Source organism: Ovis canadensis, chromosome 8, assembly GCF_042477335.2.
Source record: "Ovis canadensis isolate MfBH-ARS-UI-01 breed Bighorn chromosome 8, ARS-UI_OviCan_v2, whole genome shotgun sequence".
Lineage (NCBI taxonomy): Eukaryota > Metazoa > Chordata > Mammalia > Artiodactyla > Bovidae > Ovis > Ovis canadensis.
The window spans coordinates 40048440-40072227 of record NC_091252.1 but is presented as its reverse complement, the minus strand read 5'-3'; the positions used below and the strand labels follow the sequence as shown (position 1 = coordinate 40072227).

General features: G+C 45.0%; 1 protein-coding gene, 1 long non-coding RNA gene and 1 pseudogene across 13 annotated transcripts in view; all 3 read left to right on the top strand.

The window, feature by feature from the left end:
* NR2E1 (nuclear receptor subfamily 2 group E member 1) overlaps window positions 1-23788 on the top strand; it is a 201861-nt gene that overhangs the window by 41327 nt on the left and 136746 nt on the right. The gene's annotated exons all lie outside the window — the stretch shown is intronic.
* On the top strand, window positions 13484-16304 carry LOC138444776 (uncharacterized). Its single transcript, XR_011258587.1, has 3 exons — window positions 13484-14088; window positions 14366-14530; window positions 15756-16304. It is a non-coding gene; the product is annotated as an uncharacterized lncRNA (long non-coding RNA).
* On the top strand, window positions 19266-23751 carry LOC138445141 (protein Mis18-beta pseudogene; annotated as a pseudogene).

Here is a 23788-nt window from a genome sequence, read left to right as displayed (position 1 = left end):
CCCAGTTCTGACCCAAAAGAATACTGCTAGGGAGGTTCTGGTGAAGCATATGTTTCCCTAATTGAAAGGAATAGATGTGGCTGGCATGGCCTTTTCTTGAGCTCCTGTCTTCTGTCTTGAATGCAGAAATAATGACTGGACGTGCAACAGCCACCTTGAGACCTTGCGGAAAAGACTGAGAGACAACGGCTATCCTACAATTGTTAAGTCACTAAAGCAAAGCAGCTACTGACCTCTGGCCTTCTCATTGTGCAAGGAAAATAAAATCCTGATTGTTCAAGACCCTGGAATTTGTGTTTCTGATACTTTTAGCTAAAGACAAACAACCTTTATTATAAACAGCCCAGTTCTGGGGACCAGAATATTTCTGAGTGAGAAGAGTATCCCCTTTAGGGTTTATCTGTCAAAAACTATGCAAACAAAAAGTTGACTCAAACAATGAAGATGGGATTTGGGCTTTCAGATGTTCATTACTAAGCAAATAAAATTTCTTGTATCTGGTGTTCCAGACCAGAGTGATCCAAGCTGATTGATTCCCAATTAAGATTTTTAAGTCAAAGACTAACTCTTTAAGTCCAGTTTTTACATACTCCTTTGATTTCAAGTGGCAGGACACCAGGAAGCATTATTGCCTGTCACGTTTCTTGTCACAGAAAAGGATTTGGAGTCAGAAATCGGAAGATTTGAATTTTGGATTTGTGTGTGCCCCAAAGGCACTATGTTGTCCCCAAAGTGACTTCTCTGTCACTCCTCTATACAATAAGAAAAATGATATGTATCACTGGTAAAAAGAAATAATTTACTTGACATAAGCTTTGAAAAGGATGATGTGCTTCTCCTAATGAAATGCCTGATTCAAAGTTATAGAGTAATGGGAACTTTATAATGAGGGTGATATCACTTATCACTTATCACCTGAACATGCTGATCAACCTGCTGCTGCTGCTAAAAGTCATGTCAGTCGTGTCTGACTCTGTGCGACCCCATAGACGGCAGCCCACCAGGCTCCCCTGTCCCTGGGATTTTCCAGGCAAGAACACTGGAGCAGGTTTCCATTTCCTTCTCCAGTGCATGAAAGTGAAAAGTGAAAGTGAAGTCACTCAGTCGCTCAGTCGTGTCCGACTCTTAGAGACCCCATGGACTGCAGCCTACCAGCCTCCTCCGTCCATGGGATTTTCCAGGCAAGAGTACTGGAGTGGGTCACCAGTGCCTTCTCCACTGATCAACCTGAGCTTCACTCAAACCAGAACAAGACATTGTAGGCCTCCTGATTCTGTGCAATGTGAAATTCACCTCTAATATATACTTGCCCAAACAATGGAAGAAAAAAAAAAAAACCCTGAATTTATTCATTTTTAGATCTTATTTCTAGTCTTCAGAAAATGTGGAAGATAGAAAATCAAGTTGAACTTCTGCTTCACTGACACATGAAACTTCTGCTAAATGATACCATGAGGAAGCAAGCAGGCAAATTCAATTCCTCAGGCACAATTGACCTGGTTTCTTAAAAAAAAAAAAAAAAAACAGTCAATGTCATGTGAAAAGAGGGGGCAGGAGATAGGAGAGACTATAGTAAAAGATTTCAAAAGACTAAAAAGCCATAACAAAAACAAACCAAAAAATGTTTTTAAAAGATTTAAGAGCTATACCATAAAAAATGAGTGTATCTCATTTGGATTCAAACAGACTATTAAAATTTTTCTTTTAAATGATTAGAGAAATTTCAGTATGGACTGGATATTATATGATACTAGAGAATTACTATTTTTCTTAAGTGTGATATTGCCATTGTAACTATGATATGTTATTTTTTTGAGATATATAATGATATGTAATATCTGGCATTCACTTTAAAGTACCCTAAGCAAACCAAGAGGGAGATAGGAAGCAAGAAGGCACATGTGATGCTTATTGGAGTTGGGTGATGGATTCATGGGGCATTATTATACTCTTGTGTATGGTGAAAAATTTTCACAATAAAATCTATGAAAAAAAGTATGACATGCTAGGACTTCCCTGCTGGCCCAGTGGTTGAGAATCTGCCTCCCAGTGCAAAGAATGCCAGGTTCAATCCCTGGTTCAAGAAGATTCCACCTGCCATGGGGTACCTAAGCCTCAGCGTCACAACTACTGGGCCTGTGCACCTAGAGCCCATGCTCCACAAGAGAAGCCACTGCAATGAGAGGCCCATGCACTGCCGCAAAGAGTAGACTCCACTCCCCGCAACTAGAGAAAGCCCGTGTGCAGCAACGAAGACTCAGCACAGCCAATAAATAAATAATTTTTTTAAGTATGACATGCTATGTAATGTGACATACTATTCAAGTTTTCTGTTTTCTGCTGAATGTTAATTTGGGGTTTTTAAATCTACATATAGCATGAGTAGATGTTCAGTTTTCACCAAAGTGATGATGGCATCCCAACAAACCATTCAAGGTACTAAGCTCTTCCTTATATGCCCTGAGAATTCTTCTAAAGAGCAAGCTTGTATCTACAGAGCACAAAGCAAAGCAAAATTATATAATCATCTGGTGACAGAGAGTGGACTACACAATTCAAATAATTCAGTCTTTCAGTGTATACTCACCTGAATTGTGCAGTTTGGCTGTCTTAAAACTTGAATTGCTTTAATGCTTATTTTACTTATATGCAGAGTACATTATGCAAAATGCTGGTCTGGATGAAGCACAAGCTAGAATCAAGATTGCTGGGAGAAATATCAATAACCTCAGATTGGCAGGTGACACCACCCTTATGGCAGAAAACAAAGAGGAACTAAAGAGCCTCCTGATGAAAGAGGAGAGTGAAAAAACTGGCTTAACACTCAGCATTCAAAAAACTAAGATCATGGCATCCAGTCCCATCACTTCATGGCAAATAGCTGGGGAAACAATAAGAGACTTTATTTTCTTGGGCTCCAAAATCATTGCAGATGGTGACTGCAGCAATGAAATTAAAAGACGCTTGCTCCTTGGAAGAAAAGCTATGACCAACCTAGACAGCATTATTAAAAAGCAGAGACATTACTCTGCCAACAAAGGTCCTTCTGATCAAAGCTATAGTTTTTCCAGTGGTCATGTATGGATGTGAGAGTTGGACTATGAAGAAAGCTGAGCACCAAAGAATTGATGCTTTTGAACTGTGGTATTAGAGAGGACTCATGAGAGTCCCTTGGACTTCAAAGAGATCAAACCAGTCAGTCCTAAAGGAAACCAGTCCTGATTATTCATTGGAAGGACTGATGCTGAAGCTGAAACTCCAATACTTTGGCCACCTGATGTGAAGAACTGACTCCTTGGAAAAGACCCTGATGCTGGGAAGGATTGAAGGCAGGAGGAGAAGGGGATGACAGAGGATGAGATAGTTGGATGGCACAACCGACTCAATGGACATGAGTTTGAGCAAGCTCTGGGAGCTGATGATGGACAGGGAAGCCTGACGTGCTGCAGTCCATGGGGTCACAAAGAGTCAGACACGACTGAGTGACTGAACTGAACTGAATGATTGTACATTCTTCTCTTTGCTTCACAGTGTTCAGACTCAGTCCAAGTAGTTAAAAAAAAAAAAAATCACCTTTGAAGTTAGCCAGAGAAGCTACAAAACATTCTGTCTGTTTTCAGAACAATGGCTACAATACTAGGACATACTGAATATGTCATGATGCTCTGATGAACAGGAAAAACTGAACAGGATGCATGTGTCGAGAGTTTGTGAAAGCTTTAAAGAGAAGATACAGTGAGTGGTCTGAGGAGAGTGCCCTGTTTCAAAGTGGGGTCACCACAGCTCTGCCTCTTGTTCCAGGGGTGCCCATAGGAATTATAATTCATTTGCCAGGGCTCTTTGTTGACTTGGTGTCCCTTATCTCAAGCCTAGGTCATTGTTTGGGTCTGATTTGGCCCAAGGCAATGATGGCTTTACCAGGGAGATGAAGTAGAGAAACTAAAAGCAGCATATGTTGTCACTGACAAAACTCTGTGGGACATAGTGCTGTCTGTTCTCATGGGAACATGTATTTACCTCTTATTAATGTTTCCTGCAGTCTATTTCTTTGGCAAAAATGTGCTACAACTATTTCATTAAGGTTTGTCAAGAGAGGCAATTTGCCCTCTGTCCAGGACACTAAACTGATCCTCCTGACCTGCTTTAATCAAAGCAGATTTCAGAACAGCTGTGCTCTCGGTGTGTCTGCCTGCCCTCATCTCCCTCTCCCCCATGTTTAGCACTTGCATTGGAGAGACATAAGCATACCATGTAGATTTGTCTTCCTATAATGCACTGAAACACAACCACTAACAGCATCTTCATCACACCCCTCAGTAGTGGTTGTTCTCAGTTGCCAGAGGGGATGGAACTTGGTACGTTGAATTTTTGCCTTAGTTACTATCACTTAGCTAAGGCTGAGAGGTTAGGATGGTGGGAGGCAGTGCTTTGTCTAGAGTAAAGGAAGTTTCTGGAACTTGCGTGCTCTCTGAGACAGGCAGGCAGATGCTGCCAGTGTCTAACAGAGACCTCCATCTTCCCTCTGTAATCATAGAACTTCTGACCTTCACTGGAGAGAAACAGAAGAAATCAGAGGTCCCTGCCTGATCAGTGACACTAGTCAGGCCACAAGCACTGAGGATGCATACTTGACCCAAGGGGCCCAAAGGGCTTGGTCTCTCATTCCTCCCAGTTCTCTCGACCTAAATTCCACCTGCTGCTGTGTGATCTCTGCTGTTTTCTGCCTTCTCCAATTTTCCTGTTCTTTATTTACCCTTTCCCACTCTCTCTTCCTTCTCCCTTCCTTCTCCCATGTACAGATGTTTGGGCAGGAGGCCCTCACAAGCCTTCCTTATATTCTTAACTTTCATTTTCTTCCACCAGGGGTCGGCTTTGTTTCTTTTTTCTGAGGCTGACGCAGCTCCCACAGGGTGAGAGATCTTAGTCCAGAAACAGCCTTTTTTTTGGTAGGCTTGGGAGATCCAGTGGTCAGGCCACAGGCAAGATGTGCTCACCAAGGAGGGGAAGCTGGAGTCCAATTTGCCATCAAAATGCCAACTTTCTGCCCCATTTGAGCCATTTGAGCATTTGAGTTGGATCATGTCTTCCAGGTTGTGCTTACCAGGAAGTATTGGGGGCCATTGGGGTCAAGACACCAAGACTACAATGCAAATACTTGAGCAGTCCAATATCCTAACTGAAAAGAAAGGGCCTGCAGGTTCTGCCCACTTGCCGTTGGGGCTGGGGAGCAGAGAGATTTAATCCCATTGGGTCTGAGCCCAAGGAGGTTGATTAGGGTGGGGGAACTGAAGCTGAACACCTCAGCCCCGACAGCCTGGGCCAGGCCTAGGTGCCCAACTGAGACTAGGTGAGGCCAGAGGCGGGCACGCTGATGTCAATTCTGTGCTTTCTAAGGTTCCTCCAGCTGGCTCTGGTGGCACGCAGGAGCAGCCAAAACCCACTGTGGGACATTCATCTCCAAAAGCCTTTTCCTCTTCTCCTTCTTCCTCCTGTTTGTTCCTTCTCATTTGTATCAATCTGTCTGGCTGCAAACCAAGAAAGGCACCCAAATATAAAAGTCAAGTAGAATTTTAAAAATCGTATGGCTTGTGCAACTTCAGCCCCTCCCCCCTTTATATTGTGTTGCAAAACAACATGGTGACTTTTGGACAAGATTCTTCTATTTTGCGAATACCACAATAGAGATACGATGAATGCGGCTGGTGCAGTGTTTGGTTGTGTCAAATTCAGTCCCACAGGCTGGCTTGGGCCAGCATTGGGGCTCCGCTTTGTGTTATGTTCACCGAGAAGATATTAATTAAAAGAAATACATGATTAAAAAGTAATGAGTTGAATAAAAATTATCTCAGCTCATTTTCTGATTATGTTAATTGTTAAAAACCCTTCAATCACGCCGTTGCAGTCAATGGGCTTTAATGTGAAATTAGTGGGCTCTTGATAACTTACAGTCCAGAATAATCCTGTCGGTTTAGTCATCATTCCTAATAACAAGGATGTTGCTAGGAACAGAAATTTTACATGATTTTGATACAGTCAGCCCTACCCCCCACGTGTCATTTTAAAAAAGAGAGAGAGAAAAAAAAAAACGCTTAGCCTACCCTAGGATTTCCGACTTCTTGGCGATCGACTGAGGCCTTGGGGGCCTTGAGTTTGTGTTCCGGCCGCTTTCGTTTCCTGAGCGCCGTCCCTCCTCGGAGCGTCTGGGATTGCTAGATGCGCCTTTGCGAGACTGAGCGCGCAGTTTCCCCGACTGGCCCGGCCGGGGCTCGGCGCAGCGCCTCGGGCTGTGTGCAGGGAATGGGGATAGAGAGAGAGGACAGATTTCGCAGCTACGCGGGCTGGAGGAGCCGGACGGCTTCCTGGGGACCGGTCTATCTGCAGCGGACGAGTAGGACTGTGCGTAAACGCGTCGAGATAGCGGTGGTGCGCCCCGTGGGGTTGCTGGGCAGGAGCAGGCCGAGTTTGTGGCGTGTGTGAATTAATGTGTGTGCCTACCGCTCTAGCGTTTTTGGAGCTTTGAATGTCACCGTTCTTAGAACCCTTTCAAAGCAAAGAGGGGGTGGAGGGTCAAGCCAACTGTGGAAAGGTTCCGTGTGCCTCAGAACCTGAATCTTGCTCCTGACAGAGTGCCTAGTGCAGAATAGGTTCTTAATGGGTTTAGGGGGTGGGGATTGAAATGAAAGCTAGTAAATTAGTACATGATCTGATAAGTGATGACAGCTGGTGTTTTCAGCAGCCCCTGACCCTCCTAGGACACCCCATCCCGGACCAAACTTAGAACCAAGATTGGGAGTAAGAGGAGGGTTAATCACTGGTCGAGGGTGAAGAGGGATGTTTGTCATGTATAACATAAACTTTCTTTTTTTTTCACTCTCAACGAGTGGAGGGAGAAAATAAATGCCCTACACTTTCTTTTTGGCTTCTTGAGGAAGAGTGTTGCCCAAATTCGGCCTGTGAGGGAGGTGTGACTGGGAGAGTTGTGGTGTCCTGGACCCTAGAGGGGTATGGGCAATGGGCTGCCTGAAGTGGGAGAGAGACATCTCAGTCCACCTGATGCTGGACATATAGGAACCTTAAAACTTCCCATTAGAAGTGCTTTTGACACCTTGGCCAGCCACCACCTAGCTGGAGTTAAAGATATTGTCTGCAGACAGGAAGATCCAAGCCCTATTTTTCTCCCAAGAGAAAAAGTGGAGGAAATTGCCTTTCTTGAGTCTGAAATCATACATAAAGATAAGCCTGTAGATATTGGTATGCAGAAGTCTGTGGGGGGAGGAGTCAGCAAGGTGGGGAGTAGGAAGAGAAACAGAGAGAAAAGATTGGATTCATTCATAGAGCATGAGTTTCTGTATTTTAAAGTGCCATTTTCAAAGCTTCTACCTTTAAAACTATCGGTTTGGATGAGGTAGGGAATTTGTTGTTTCTTGTTTTCTGTTTCTTTTGTACCTCCAAAAGAACAAGTTTCTTTAAAAAAAATTTTTTTTTAATATGCTTCCATCTTCTCAAACCTAAACAGCAAAGACTCTTCCCTGGGGAGTAGGAGGTGAAGTTGTCAGAAAGGACTGGGACTCTTCCCAAGGCTAATTCTTGTTAGCTTCTCTATTTGCATCCGCTGTTAGGCTGAGGATCATTTTAATAAATAACAATGAACGGGAATGGCATCTAGAGGGCTTGTCGGCAACATTTAAAAGCCAATAGAGTTTATAATTCTACTCTATCATTTCTTATTGATTAGAGTAATCAAGATAAAAAGCTAGCCAGCTCGGAGAACTTCAGCGGCATATCATTAAAGATAAGAGTCAGTTAATTCTGGAACTGGGGTAATGTGGCTGAAATGAAGAGTTCATTTGCATGAGATGCTGAGCCCAGTAACAAGGGGACAAAAATCACTAATTAAGATTGCAGAATGTCGGTCGCCCTCTCTGCAAGCACCCTTTCCAGATCTCGGTGGAAGCGGGGATTCCACATTTATGTAAATCTGGGGCTGGGCAGAACCATCTCACTCTCACTGGCTTTATAGATGGTGATTATCACTACCTGCCACCACCTCCTACGCCATCCTCCCTGGGTGGGATCCCTCACCTGGGTGGGTACAGGTCAGACAGGTTGGACAGCCTCCTTCAGTGTCCTTCCCACTTTCTGGCCGCAGTGGCTAGCTCAGCCACTCCCTTAAGGAGGCTCATGGGCATGTGTCTGGTGCCGTGCTGGGGTGAGTCTCGCTGTCCAGTGTTCACCTCAGACTCTGGCCTGATTGGTGGGGCCACCTGGGGCTGTCCCAGCTCTGGTGCAGCCCACGCCGGGTCAAGGGTGTGAGCACCACACAGGCCCAGTGAGAAGACTGGGGCATCTACCCTGGCGAGCATCCTGAAGGAGGCCTGGGTCTCAGAGCCAAAGACCATGACCCCCACCTGGATGACTCTCTCTAGTAGCCCCTGCCTGACCTGGCATTTCTGACAGAGCCAGTATCTGGATACTCAAGGGTATTTCAAGAGTGTGCATGGTCCATGTGTGCCTGGTGTGCAGGAATGTGTGCATGTCTGTGTGACTATGTATTGGGTGAGTGCAGGTCTTGTGTAAATATGATTGTTTCCGAAGCTTGTTGCTCCCTGAATATTACTTTCTGCATGTGTGTACACATGTGTGATAATGTATGTGCTAATGGTATGCAGCATGTCATGTGTACACCTGTAGTGTGTGATGTGTGTGTAGTGTGCTGTGGGGAGTGAAGTCTGGAGAGGTTCCTCAGAGAGATAGGTACAACAGGCTTCATGGGGTGGATGCCTAGATGTTGGGGACCAGGGTGTGGGGTGGGGTTAGGGGGTTGAGGGTGAAGTGGGTGGCTGGGAGGAACAGGAGCTGCTGGCAGACTGCACCTCTAAGGCCTGAGGAAGGAGATGATGAAAAAAACACCTTCATCCCCTATGTGGCCCTTCCTCATTGCCCTGAGCAACCAGGAGAAGCAGCCTCACCACTCAATCATGGGAGGGCCCTGAGGACCTGGCCCCCAGGGGGACCTGGCAAGGGAAAATGAAAGTAGCCAAAAGGCACCTTGGACTGGCTTTGCAGCATCATGAGAGCAATGGACTTGGAGAGGTAGCTGGACTGTGTGTTCTGACCCTTTCTTTTGGGATTCAGGTCCTCCAAACCCTGTGCTGGCCATCAACCCCGCATCCATGAGCAAGGGAGCAGCCCCAGCCCTTGGGAGGGAGTGAGGGAGAGAGCGGCGGGAGGCTGCAGGGCCACCCCTCCCCAGACGCTGCAGTAGTGCCAGGAATCCTGCCCTGCATCCCCGCTTTACTTTGCCCCTCACTTGGCTTCGGCATAAAGGAATCAAGGCCTATGTCATATAATTGTAGGTGTCAGCGTGGAAAGTGGCTGTATATGCACACTCTCTCAGGTCTTTCTGTGTCTACTCCAGCGATTCCCGGGACTCTCACACCCCACCCCCAGCCCACAGTGCTGTGGGTCCCAGCTACTGTGGAAGACTGGAGGCTGCACAGAGTCCGTGGCCCATGGACCCAGTGCACGCGGGCGTCATGCAGCTGCACTAGGACCCAGCCTCCAAGTCTGCGCACCCTTGGAGCTGCAGGGGCTGTGGAGAGAGGGTTGAGGGGGTGTCCCAGGCAGCGGCTGGACCCAGGCAGGAGAGGCCCAACCGCCCAAGCAGGAGGTGCCCAAGAGAAGTGCTTTCCTTTAGCATCGTCACTCCACCCCCACCTCATTCCTCTCTCCTGGGACCTTTTTGTATCCATGCACAGCTGGGGGCTCCCTCATCCCCCACCCCTGGGCCTCCCCATACAGAATAAAGTCAGTCTGTATTTAATGGTTATGGCGGATGTGAGAGGGATTTGGCAGAGGCAGAAGAGAGGCCTTTGGCTCTCAAATATCGCTCCTTACGTCGTGTGAGTCTACCAACCCACCACGACCCCATATTCTTGTGTGGGTGTCTGACTCGAATGACAAGCGAGCTGATTTTTTCAGTACATAGCTGGGAAATGTAGTGAGTGATAATAGAGATTTCTCTTTCATTTTTTACGCTTGACTTGGTTATTGTTGCTTTTCTTTTCCCGTGATTCCTTCTGAGGATTAGCTCTGACTTCCCCACTATTGGCGGTCAAAGTGGCCCCGACTCGGGATGACAATTGACGGGGATCAAGGGATTGCCCATTCTGTGCCTGTAAGAACTGATTCGTGCCAGAGAAACTCATCAAGTGGAGGCGGAGAATAAAGACCGTTCGGGGGTAAATGTATTCATTGAGAAGGGTTCTCCCAAATTGCTTCTAAGTTTTTTTAATGAAAAGTAACGATTGCAGCAATCAGCGGCTTTTTGGCGGATTACAAATCTGGAGGGAGCTATGGCGCTGCATTGAAAAGCGCCCCCCGCCTTCGCATGGGGCAGCCGGTTCACAGGAGCAGTGCTAGGGTGGGGGTCCAGTTGCCAGACAAAGGCGGGAACAGGCGAGTGGAGGAGGGTGCCTCTGGGGTGCTCGAGCGAGTGCACCCAGTAACTGAAGAAGGGTCTTCCACCTTGGTGGCACTTGTGTGGCGGGGATCCCTGGAGGAAGACGAGGGGCAGGGTGCAGGGGAAGTGCCAAGAGAGATCAATCCCACCACCGCCACTGAGTAAATTCCGGGCATCTGGAACCAGGAAGGTGCACTAGAGTAGCAGGTGACCACGGAAGGCAGAGGAACAGAAGGTGCCACCTCGTCCCCCACCTCCACCTCGGACCTATGAATGCTAGTTCTTCTATTTGGGACATGTTATTTTGCAAACTGGAACCAAAGCATGGCTCAGTCTCGGTAGAATCTTATCTAGGTATTACAGGCAGGAGGAGGGAAAGCTGGGTCTCCTCCTTCTCTAAGGAGGGGGCGGAACCCCCGACTTCAGTACCCTGATCAGCTGGACTCGCACCAATGCGAATGATGCTTCCATATACTTTGATATAGCTCACACCAGTGACTAAGGCCACTGAGGAACCAGAATGCATGCCCTCACCCTCACGGAATCCTGGTGTGCAGTCTCCAGACCTGCAGGCAGGCAGGCCCAAGCGGAGGGGCTCCAAACCCCAGGACTGGGAGAGTTGCCTTAGAAAATGGGGGGAGGGGAACGCAGAGAACAAACACTGTTCCCACAGAGGTTGAAATCAGCAGCAGCAACCTAAGGCTGCTTCACATTCATTCTGACTTTTTTACATATTTAAAAAAAATAGTGTATCTTAGCAGGGGTGTGGGAGATATGTTTTTTCACATCGACTTCTCTAAGGTTCTCTGAAGTAAATAAAGGGAGTAGAGAGACAAGGGTGGGGAAGAGAAGAAAAAGACTCTCCCCTCTCCCACTCGCCCCCCTTCTCAAGTTTAAAAAGAATAAATGCAGCAGGCAAGTCCGTAGCCCTAAAGGTTTAACTTTTTTTCTTTGCAGCTTGTCAATGCGACCATTGCTTTGATGGGAGGCTCCTCAAGGTGACACATTTCTGAACTTCACCCCCTTTTCAAACTAACTCCCTACCTCCTTGTTAGTGGCCAGCTCTGAACTTCTGCAGAGTGTTTTTGTGTGAGTCAAGGCTCATTCACGGGCGCTTTTGTGGGCCTCTCCTCCTTTCAGGCCTCAGCGTGTTACACCAATTAAAGGGCGACGTGCTGTAAATGTAATGGGCCGCGCAGCAATTGTTTCTGACAAGCAACAAAACACATAGATCCACCCCTTAGATTAGACCGTTGAAGGGGAGGTTGAGGCCGGTCAGTTTACTGAATAGTTTGTGAACTGTAATTCTGAGGACTCCTGTGAAAAAAAGTCTCTTCCCCTCTCCCTTGCCTTGCTCCCCCTCCCCAAAAGTACCAAAGAAGAAAAGAGAGAGAAACAAGCGACATCTATGGTGCAAAATCGGGGTCACTAGAGAAAAAAACCTGGGTGAGGGACTTGTCCTTTCATTTGGACTGTCTGGAAAACTTCAGTTCTTTCCTCTCCTCCCTACTCTTTGAACCTGGACATCAGTTTTACTGGCCACAGCAGCCTTCTCCCCTGATGGTGAGCTTGGTCCCCCGACATTAGACATTGGATCAGGGTAAGAATTAGAAATAGGTTGCTATAGAAAATTCTGTTGATTTCATTGATCTGGTCCTGGTGGGACATCAGTGAGTCACAGGCTGCAGCTTCCCCTGGCAGGCCACTCAACCCTGGCTTCCCCGCCAGCCTCCAGTCCTTCTCCTCAGCCTTGCATGCTATAAAAGTCTCTAATGCCAGCACTCTGCCTGCGCTCTCTCTGTCCTCCTAAGATTTCCTTCTCTTTTCCAGTGTGTTGGATCTTACCTGGCTTCTGCAACTCTCTATCACCACCTGAACTGTAAAGAGCACATTTTACCTGGAAAGGAGATGTTAAGAAATCACCTACTCACTTCATCTTCATCACAAGTTCTGTGGCCAAGAAAAGAGAAGTGACTTGTCCAAGGTCACAAAGCAAGTAGCTGAGCTGTGACTGGAGTTCAGATCTCCCATCCCATCAAGCACGCTCCCGCACCTCACTGCCCTGCCTTCCCAACCTGCCTCTTAGATGGTTCCTTTGCTTTGCATCATGCTCAGGTACTCCCAGCTCCTGAAGCTTCGCTTATTTGGTCTTGCTCTCACTCTTCTGCTCTCCTGTCCTACCACACTCTGCCCATCCCTAGCCTTCTCAAACCAATTCTGTTCAACAGATAGTTATTGAATATCAGTTACATACAAAGAACATTTTGCCTTTTCTATGAAACTTTCCCCAGCTACTCTTATCCACTAAGTCCACTCTCCGCTCAAATTCCTCTAGCTGGAAAACACCCCATCAGTTTCTGCCTGGAAATCTATCTATTCTTCAAAACCCTGCTCAAAAGATACATCTGTGAAGCCCTGTCATGGGCAGAGCCCCTTGAGGAAGGAAGGAGGTTTAACCTGACCAAGGAACTTAATGAAGCCCAGTGTAAGTGGAGAGAGGGGCAAAGGTCAGATCTCCTAGCTTGTGGGTCACATTAAGGATTTGGGATTTTACTTTGGAGGCAATGGGAAGCCATTGAACAGCTTTGAGCAGTGAAAGCCCCTTGTCTAGATTGAATTTCTTGAGAACAGAGACTGAGTTCTTTCCATCTTTGTGTCCTTCTTCTGCTGTCCCAGTGTCTGGTATTTAAGGCTCAAAAACCATTTCCTTAGTACATAAGTGAACCAATAACTCATTAAATGCACATCACCCAGCCCTTCCTATCTCTTAATTCTGGCTAACCAGGTTGTAAATGCCAGGGTGGTAGGAACCAAATGACGATGTCTTTGAATTCTTAATAGAACCTAATTGAACTTGTTCCTTGACCTAATTGAACTCGTTCCGTGCTCGGAATAAAGTATACACTTACCTATTGACTATTGACTAAAGGTATGTAAGGGAAAGAACCAAGAGTAAGAAGATGGAGACTTCTTATCTTTCCCAGTACTAACAGCTTTAACTTGGGGAATGTGTGGCTTAAACCACTCTGAAGCCTTGGTTTCTTCATTAATGAAATGGGGACAATGCTACTTTTTTCATGGATTATGAGGACTAAGTACCATTTGTATGATAATAACTTCATTGCAAAGTAATATGTTAAGGAATGAAAATTAGTGCACTCTCCTGGATCAAGGCAAGACCAGTGGTGAAGACCACTTTTAAGACCACTTTAAAATTATGGTCCAGGAGCAGTAGGGATCCAGAGTAGTTACTCTGACTCACAGCAGCCTTCCCTTCTCTTACTGTTGGCTCAGAGCCCAGCTGGTCCCACATCTTCCCTCAGGGCGTGTCACCACTGCTGACACCCTTCATGCTTGGCTCCCTCTGCTCTTGCTCTCAGAAGCCTGTTTCAGAAAAGCCCAAATTCCCTTGTTGCACGTAGAAGGCTGTACTTGGAGACAGGACAACTAGATGCTGGGACACCATTCTAAAATCACACAGATTCTCAACCCTGCTAAACCAGGCCAAAGAACCACTCATGGCAAGAGCAGACGGAGCCCACCAGCCCCCTGGCTGCTCACCAGACCCTACTGCCCAGTGACTGTGGTTCTTGTCCTGGAGGCCTGCACGTCCTCAGGGATGAAATGTGAGTAAAAGAGCAGAGACTGTGGTGTGTTGGGGTGAGCATGCTTGTGTGTGTGTTCATGTTCCAAAAGCACCTTAGTTTTAGCCTCTGACAAACATAGTGGAAAAGAATCCTCAAAGAGGAAAGGGAATTTTTCGTTTAAGTTTCTATATCCAAATGAAATATCTTTTAAAAAACTACCTCTTAACTACCATTTAAGAACAGAGAGGAGAGAGACATAGGCTTCTTACCTTTCCCTGTTGTGCCTTCATCTGAACATTTTTTTTTTAATTTCAAGGAGCAGGAGTCAAAGCTCATATTCATAAAACTCTGAAGCCAAGTCAGCCAGCCACCCTGCCGGGGAGAACTCAGGAGCTTGCAGAGGTGTCCAGGGGGGTGGTGGGAATCGTCTGACTAGTCACGTCCTCCCCCTCCCGGGGAGATGGCTGATGAGTCTGAGGAGGTAAGTAGATGCCAAACCAGAGGCCTGCTGTGGGAATGAATATGTCTTTAGAGACTTTTTACTCCATCCTGATGTGTGTGTGGTTAAATCCTCTCCCATGGACCCCAGACAGCAACAAGAGCTATCTTTCTTCCTCCTACTGATGCATACATCCATCCCTCTGCCCCAAGGAATGCATGTTCCTTCAGCTTAGTGTCACCTCTCGCAATGGTCAGTGATTGCAGTCAAAGATTCTAGACTCTTCTTTGTATTTTCCTGCACCAGAATCCTCTCAGAGGATATTTCTCAGATGATCTTCTCCACAGCTGATGGAGTTGTTCATTTTCATAGGATAACTTTTGGGGCTGGGGAGTGCAAGGTAGTGAAGGGGGTGGGTTGCTGAACATCACTGAGGGAGTGGAGGGTATAGAGGAATTTCCCTGGGGTGTGAGAAGACAGGAGCTTTGGAAGAAAAGACTTAGAGGCTCTGATACCTGGAGAAGAGGTATTCAAACGTGGTTTATGACTGCGGCTGTGCCACATGAAAGCAGAGCAGCACTGCCCTTACCCCTGCGTGGAAGGTGGGGAGGCAGAAACCAAAACAAGTGAGTTCAGTTATATCTGAAAAAAGAATAGGCTAAATGAGGATTCAGTCCTTTGGCCTGTTCCAGGAAATATTTGTGAAAAGTTGGTTGAAAGAATACCACTATCCAATCCTAATTTCTCTATTATATAAAGGCCCAAACTTCTTTGCAGTTTCTGATTAGAAAATGTTTCCCTGATTTTGTCTTTGCTACTGGCATGTGACCTCTTAATTTAATTTTGGTCTTTGCTTATACAAACCAATTGCCGTGGAAACTTTTTCCTGTGGTGCAGCAAAGACAGAGGGGAAAGTAGAACATCAGTAATTATATATTGTGTTTCTAATTTACTTAATTAGTAGTTATCAAGCATCCTTAATGGTTCATAGCCACAAACTAGGTTTATATCTGAGGGCATCAGTCTGCTTCAAAAATCTCTCCTGTGTGTCTCTGTGATACAGAAAGAGGGAGATTGTTTTTAGTAGACTGAAGTTAGAATTCACTGGTCTGATGCCCTAACACTTTCCTGCTGCCTATGCCTCGCTCCTCGCTGAGCCACTGAGGTTGCTGCCCAGTCAGTTATGCCACTGCCCAATTTACCCAAATAGTCAGAGGGAAGATCTAAAATCTGATTTTATAAAAAAAATTAATTTTTGATTTTTCAGTCACTTGCCTGAGCTGCTAAAGAAAATGTTCCTGGTTTCTCCAATTCCTCTTCTCAGAGAGTGCTGTTAACTTTTTGATATGGGAAATGCTCTGCGTTTGAGAAAAAAGACTAAATTAGTGAGAAAGCACAGACTTAGAATATGCGATGCATTTTTTATCATGTGCCATTCCACAGCAGATGAAATTCAGAGATATTACATTCAGTTGTATAAGTTTCACACTGCACAATGAGAGAGGAAAATGTTCCATCAGACTGTGAATGGAATTGGGTCTTCTACTCATGGGGGTGGGAGGTAAGGAAGAAGGGTCCCTCACATGCTAGTGATCTTTATTTCACCAATTAATGAAACTGTGATAGACATTGAAAGTAATGTATTTCATTTGGATGAAATGACAGATTTTAATCTCTGGCCCCAGGCAACTTGGGTCTGACTCTGTCTCTGCCATAAATCGGCTGAGTTATCATGGACAAATTGCTTCATCTCTCTGTGTTTCAATTCCTCATCTACAAAATAATAAATAAAGTTTAATAAAAAGAGTAACTGCTTCATAGGTTTTTGAGGATTGAATAAATTCATACATATAAATTAGGATAGTATCTAGCACATAGTAATTGCTCAATTAATATTAGCTGTTGTTATTATCATGTAGTATATTGAAAGACATGTATTTTGTGACAAGGGATAGAAACACAGGTTTCTTACTGTTCTGTTTGCATTCATGCTAAGTTGCTTCAGTTGTGTCCGACTCTTTGCGACCCTACAGACTATAGCCCCCCAGGCTATTCTGTCCATGGGATTCTCCAAGCAAGAATACTGGAGTGGTTTGCCATGTCCTCCTCCAGGGGATCTTCCCAACCCAGGGATTGAACCCACGTCTCTTATGTTTCCTGCATTAGCAGGCAGGTTCTTTACCACTAGTGCTACCTGGAAAGCCCACTGTTCTGTTTAGAAAATAGTAAAGGCCCTACATGGTTTGGCAGGAAGAAGTTATGTACTCAAGTAGGACAGAACAGGTTTAATTCTGTTATAACCATCTATTGTGACCTTGGCCATGTTCTCTACAGCTGCAGTCTCCTCATAAGCAAACTGAGGATGATGCAAGTATCTATCTTGCAAGGCTGGTGTGAAGATTAAAGACAAAACATGGAAAGTGTTCAGTACAGTGCCTGACCCTGGACAGACTCTCAAATAGTGTTAGCTATTGGAGTAGCTATTGGAATAGTGTTAGTATATTAGAGTAGAGACAAGATATGATATTTGGATAAGTAAAGTGAAGTCGCTCAGTCGTGTCCGACTCTTTGCAACCCCATGGACTGTAGCCTACCAGGCTCCTCCCTCCACGGGATTCTCCAGGCAAGAGTACTGGAGTGGGTTGCCATTTCCTTCTCCAGAGGATCTTCCCAACCCAGGGATCAAACCCGGGTCTCCTGCATTCCAGGCAGACACTTTATCCTCTGAGCCACCAGGGAAGCAGTATTTGGATACTGTTATATATAGTCAATGTTCCAGCTTTGGTAAAAAAATCTTCTCCCCCACCTCAACCAAGGACAGTGATCTAAAAATTATGTGGGATTTATATTCAGGCCCAAGCCCTCTTCTCAGTTGCTGGACTTTGATGTTTGTCCTCCTTCCCCCAACTCATTCTAGGCCCTGGTCAAAAGAAACATTTGCAGGAACTCAGAAAATAGGCCAGGGGAGATGGAGCATATATCCTTAGTGCCTTTTTGATGTGTGAGTGTTTCAAGTACGAGACTGTCAGCTCCATGAGGACAAGGATCATGTCTATTCAACATGTTCCCAATATCCTTGGTGAATATTTGTTGAATAAGCTTAAAAGAAATGAATACACTATTAATGACTTTCTTGTACAGTAGCAACTTAGTTAAACATATGCTCAGTGAATGAGCCCTCAACTTATATATTTGTTTTCCTACTTTCCCACTTTCACTTTGTGAAGGAAAAAAAAAAAAAAGGCCAAAAGAACCAGTTCCTATGAGGAATTTGGTATCACACAGAAAAACCCTAATATGATCTAGAATATGCACAAATTCTGGAGAAGGCAATGGCACCCCACTCCAGTACTCTTGCCTAGAAAATCCCATGGATGGAGGAGCCTGGAAGGCTGCAGGCCATGGGGTCGCTGAGGGTCGGACATGACTGAGTGACTTCACTTTCACTTTTCTCTTTCATGCATTGGAAAAGGAAATGACAACCCACTCCAGTGTTCTTGCCTGGAGAATCCCAGAGACGGGGGAGCCTGGTGGGCTGCTGTCTATGGGGTCACACAGGGTCAGACACGACTGAAGCGACTTAACAGCATCAGCATGCACAAATTCAGCCCAATTTCCTATCCTTGTATATGGAGATCATTCACACTGTAAAAGTCATTCATACCAGAGTGCAAGTCCTATATACCAGAGATAGTACAAGTCCTATATACCAGAGATAAAAGCTGAAGCTTTCCACTTTCAAGTTAATTTTACATATAAATTGAAAGTGATTACCCCCAGATAAAAAGAAAAGTATTCCTACCCTACCATCATTTCCTCTTTCTCATGTGAGGAAAGCAGGGCTCAGAGAGGCTCAGTGACATGCCTGAGGTTCCTCGGATGATACAACTGGGATGAATGTGGTATTCTGACTCTCTAAACTCAGTACTGTGTCTACTTTTCCCTAAGATCTCTTCCATGGGAATTGCTATTAAAACTTAGGATTCACGTATCACAAAATGGAGCAAATATTGTCACTATCTTAAAAAGAGAGGAAAGTGAACATTTTAGAAATACTTTACAATAGAGTTTTTTTATAAAAGAATTTTGTGGTTAACACAAAATTTTTATCAGAAGATGAGTCATAATACTTCACTAAGTATGCCTATTATCCAAACTTAAATCTAATTATTTAGGACTTAAAATAGACAAAATAAGGTATCTTTGGACACTCCTAACAATCTGAACAGAAATTTTCAGCGTGAATTTCCTCGTGGATGTTTCATGATTGACAACCCTGTCCAGGGCCATCCCCCCTTGAGGTGGCTGAGAGAGCCTTTGTAAGAGAGGGTGGGTAGACCTGCCCAGGTGAACTAACACAAGAAGCCACAGGGCCTGGTGGTAAGGAGCAGGGTTGGGGGAAGAGGAAGAAATAACTGTAGTTTTCCAAGAAGTCCTGCTAGATTTCCACTGTATCCATTCAATAACGACCCCTCCCCCAATACATAAGTACGTTTGAATGGGTCTTTAACCCTTACAGTCAAATCTGCTTTGATTAGGACAGTTATGACAAAGGCCACCCTCAAGATGAATTGGAGGTGAGGGGTAAAGAATCATCCCAGGGAAAACTGCACTGCCTGGTGTCCTTCAATCTCCCCACCCTCACCTACTTCTTAGCCACTCTCCTATAGGTGTCCCATACTCACATTCTGACCTTTGCTTCTGAAAGATTCTAACTGCTGTCCTTTTAAGCCTGTCCTTTTTGGAAAGTGCCTCAAGTTTCAAAATCACTGTTACAATGAGCTTTTCAGGTAGGTGCTATGATCTGACCAAGTAACTTACCCTAACGTGAGTTATGCCTAGAGAATTCATAATGCAAAAGAAGATCTTATGAGCATAAATGAAACTCTGATCTGTGGGGTTTATGTGTGAAATGTTTCAGGGGCCCATGGATAGAGTCTTCTGGGTCAGATGCTCAACCTGACCAATAAGCTGAGGACACAGGGGCATGTACCCCATGGGGCAGGTGAGGGTAGATTATTTTAGAAGGGGATATGTGTGCGGGCAGTGATTGCTATCTCTTTTAGATGGTCCTTATATTTGTCTACTCAGGCTACCATAACAAAATGCTATAGATTGTGCAACTCAAACAACAGAAATTTATTTTCTCATAGCTTTGGAAGCTGGGAAGCCCAAGATCAAAGTACTGGTTAATCTGGTTTCTGGTGAGAGCTCTCTTCCTAGCTTACAGATGTGCGTCCTCATGTGAGGAAGAGAGGGCTCCAGTGTCTCTTCCTCTTCTTATAAGGATGCCAGCCCTATTGATTTAAGGCCCCACTTTTATGGCCTCATTAAACCCATATCACCCCCCAATAAGCCCTATCTCCAAATATAGTCACATTGGGGGGTTAGGACTTAAGCATATGAATTGAGGGGGCATATTCAGTCCATAACATTCTGACCCCTGGGCCCCCCCAAATTCATGTCCTTCTCACAGGCAAATACATGTACTCCATCCTAACAACCCCTAAGATTTTAATTTATTCTAGCATCAACTCTAAAGTCCAGAGTCTAATCTAAATAGCATCTAAACCAGAAATGGGTGAGACTCATCCTAAAGAAAAATTCCTTTCCTAACCAGACAAGTTATATGTTCAAAATACAGTGGGGAGGCAGGCACAATATAGACATTCTTGTTCCAGAAGGAAGAGACAGGAAAGAAGGAAAGGGTGACAGGTCCCAGGCAAGTCTAAAACCTAGCAAGAGAAATTCCATTAGATCTTAAAGGCTTGGGTATAATCCTCTTTGGTTTGATGCATTGCCCTTGGGGCCCCTGAGGTGGCAGTGTCACCCCCAAGGCTCTGTGGGCAGCCCTGCTCCTCCAGTTCTCTGCTGAGAGCCCCCACCATGGCTTTTTTCAAGGGCCCCAAGTTCTGAAACCAGGAAGGAAACAGCCTTGCCCCCTGGGCCTATATTAGGCAGCCCTCTGAATCACCTTCATATCATTCTGTTTCCTTGAAGGATAGCCCATGTTAGCAACCTTCCTTCATTCTGTCCCATTTTCTTGAAGCTAGCAGCATTTCTGGTGGTATAATCTCTATTTCTGGCATCTACTGAGGTGACTGATTGGATCTATGGTTCACACTTATCTTAATTTCATTAAAAGGCTGTTCAGCCACCCACACCCTTAGAGTTCTTTTCAGAACATCTACTTCATTTTTTTTTGCGATGGATAGTTTGAGAATTTTCCAGTCTCTAAGTTCCAGTTCCTTTTTGCTTAAAGATTCTTTCTTCAACTCATCTCTTTCCTCTTGTATTTTATTAAAAGTAGTAAGGATGACTAAAGCTACATCTTCAATACTTTGCTTTAGAAATCACCTTTCCTAAATACCCAGTTTCATTGCTGGCAAGTTTCAGTTTAGTTCAGTCGCTCAGTTGTGTCCGACTCTTTGCAGCTTCATGAATCGCAGCACACCAGGCCTCCCTGTCCATCACCCAACTCCCGGAGTTCACTCAAATTCATGTCCATCAAGTTGGTGATGCCATCCAGCCATCTCATCCTCTGTTGTCCCCTTTTCTTCCTGCCCCCAATCCCTACCAGCATCAGAGTCTTTTCCAATGAGTCAACTCTTCGCATGAGATGGCCAGAGTACTGGAGTTTCAGCTTTAGCATCATTCCTTCCAAAGAAATCCCAGGACTGATCTCCTTTAGAATGGACTGGTTGGATCTCCTTGCAGTCCAAGGGACTCTCAAGAGTCTTCTCCAACACCACAGTTCAAAAGCATCAATTCTTCAGCACTTAGCTTTCTTCACACTGACTGATTGGATCTACGGTTCACACTCATCTTAATTTCATTAAAAAGCTGTTCAGCCACCCACACCCTTAGAGTTCTTTTCAGAACATCTACTTCATTTTTTTTTGTGATGGATAGTTTGAGACTTTTCCAGTCTTTAAGTTCCAGTTCCTTTTTGCTTAAAGATTCTTTCTTCAACTCATCTCTTTCCTCTTGTATTTTATTAAAAATAGTAAGGATGACTAAAGCTACACCTTCAATACTTTGCTTTAGAAAACTTTGCTAAATACCCAGTTTCATTGCTGGCAAGTTTAATCTTTCACAAAACACTAGAGCACAGTTCAGCCAAGTTCTTATCCATTATATAATAAAGAGCACCTTTCCTCCAGTTTCCAATAACTTATTCCTCACTTCTACTTGAATTTCATGAGAATAGTCTTTAACATTCACATTTCTACAAACATTCTGCTAAGTATTTTCTAAGAAGATGCAGGCTTTCTCTCTAGCTCTCTTTTTTCCTTTCTGAGCTCTCACCAGAATCACCTTTAACATCCATGTTTCTATACCACTAGTCCCTTAATCACTTCATGGGAAATAGATGGGCAAACAATAGAGACAGTGTCAGACTTTATTTTTGGGGGTTCCCAAATCACTGCAGATGGTGACTGCAGCCATGAAATTAAAAGACGCTTACTCCTTGGAAGAAAAGTTATGACCAACCTAGATAGCATATTCAAAAGCAGAGACATTACTTTGCTGACTAAGGTCCATCTAGTCAAGGCTATGGTTTTTCCTGTGGTCATGTATGGATGTGGGAGTTGGACTGTGAAGAAGGCTGAGCGCCGAAGAATGGATGCATTTGAACTGTGGTGTTGGAGAAGACTCTTGAGGGTCCCTTGGACTGCAAGGAGATCCAACCAGTCCATTCTGAAGGAGATCAACCCTGGGATTTCTTTGGAAGGAATGATGCTAAAGCTGAAGCTCCAGTACTTTGGCCACCTCATGCGAAGAGTTGACTCATTGGAAAAGACTCTGATGCTGGGAGGGATTGGGGGCAGGAGGAGAAGGGGACAACCCAGGATGAGATGGCTGGATGGCATCACGGACTCGATGGACGTGAGTCTGAGTGAACTCCGGGAGATGGTGATGGACAGGGAGGCCTGGCATGCTGCGATTCATGGGGTCGCAAAGAGTCGGACACAACTGAGCGACTGAACTGAACTGAACTGAGTCCCTTAATGGCAATATAGACTTTTTATTAGCATGCACCTCAAAGCTCCTCTGGCCTCCACCTATTTTCCAGTTCCAAAGCAGCTTCCACATTTTTAGGTATTTTTTACAGCAGCATTCCACTTCATGGTACCAAAATCTATATTTGTCAGGGTTCTCTGGAGAATCAGAACCAATAGGATGAATATCTATATAGAAATAGATTTGTTGTAAGGAATTGTCTCACACAGTTATGGAGGTTGACAAGTCCCAGAATCTGCAGTCAGCACCTGGACCCACAAGAGTTAATGGTGTAGTTGCAGTCCAAGTTCAAAGGCCTGAGAACAAGGAGAGCCAATGATGTACAGTTAACCCTTGAACAACATCAGTTTGAACTTTACACGTCCATTTATATGCAAATTTTTTCACTAAATACTTTACTACACCACCCAAGGTTGGTTGATTCTGCAGATGCAGCTTTGCAGATGAAGGCTAACTGTACAAAGTTATGCTTGGGTTTTTTTTTTTTACTGAGTTGAGGGTCGGCACCCCAACAGTGGCATTGTCCAAGAACCAAGTATAGGCAGGAGGATTGCAGCTCAGCCGCAGAGGCATTGCTCTCACTTTACAAAGCAGCTGTGGGGTGACTTTTGTGATGGGGATAAGAAGGCGATTGATGAACCTTCTTTTACATCTTCCATGGAGTGGGACATGCAAGTAGTGACAGGGTCTTCTCTGCTCAGCCCTGCAGGGCTAGGGCTGGAGGAGATGCCATCTAACCCACAACTGCTGTGGTGGTTGAAACCAGAGAGGTGCTCCATGTTCCAGTATGCACAGTACCATGCTGTGCTCCCTGACTCTGTGCACCTCCCCTGGGACCTGTTGAGAGCCTTTGGGGCCAAGAGCTTCTCCAGAGTCACAATAATGTACTTTAGAAGGCTCCCTTCCTCGTTGGCCTTGAAAGTTCCCTCAAAGGCAACACTTAAAACCTTTTACTCTGTAGTTCCTGTGAGATTTCCATTGGTTTCCATCTGTATTCTGCCTATGCTGCCCTGACTGCCTCTAGAGGTCACGTCTGCCTTTCCAGTGACAGAATGGTGTGTTTCCTCTTAAAAGCAAAAGCCATAGTAGATGCACCTGAGATGGATATTCACAACACATCTCTACCAGAAATGGTTGCAAATCTGAAAGAGAAGATGATGTTAGTGCATACTCATTTAAATTTGCTCTTGAAGATTCTAAAGGAAGTGACTCTTGATCAGTTCAAGCCAAAAGACTGATCCAGAATCAAAGCTGGAGTATCAGGGTCAGGCCTTA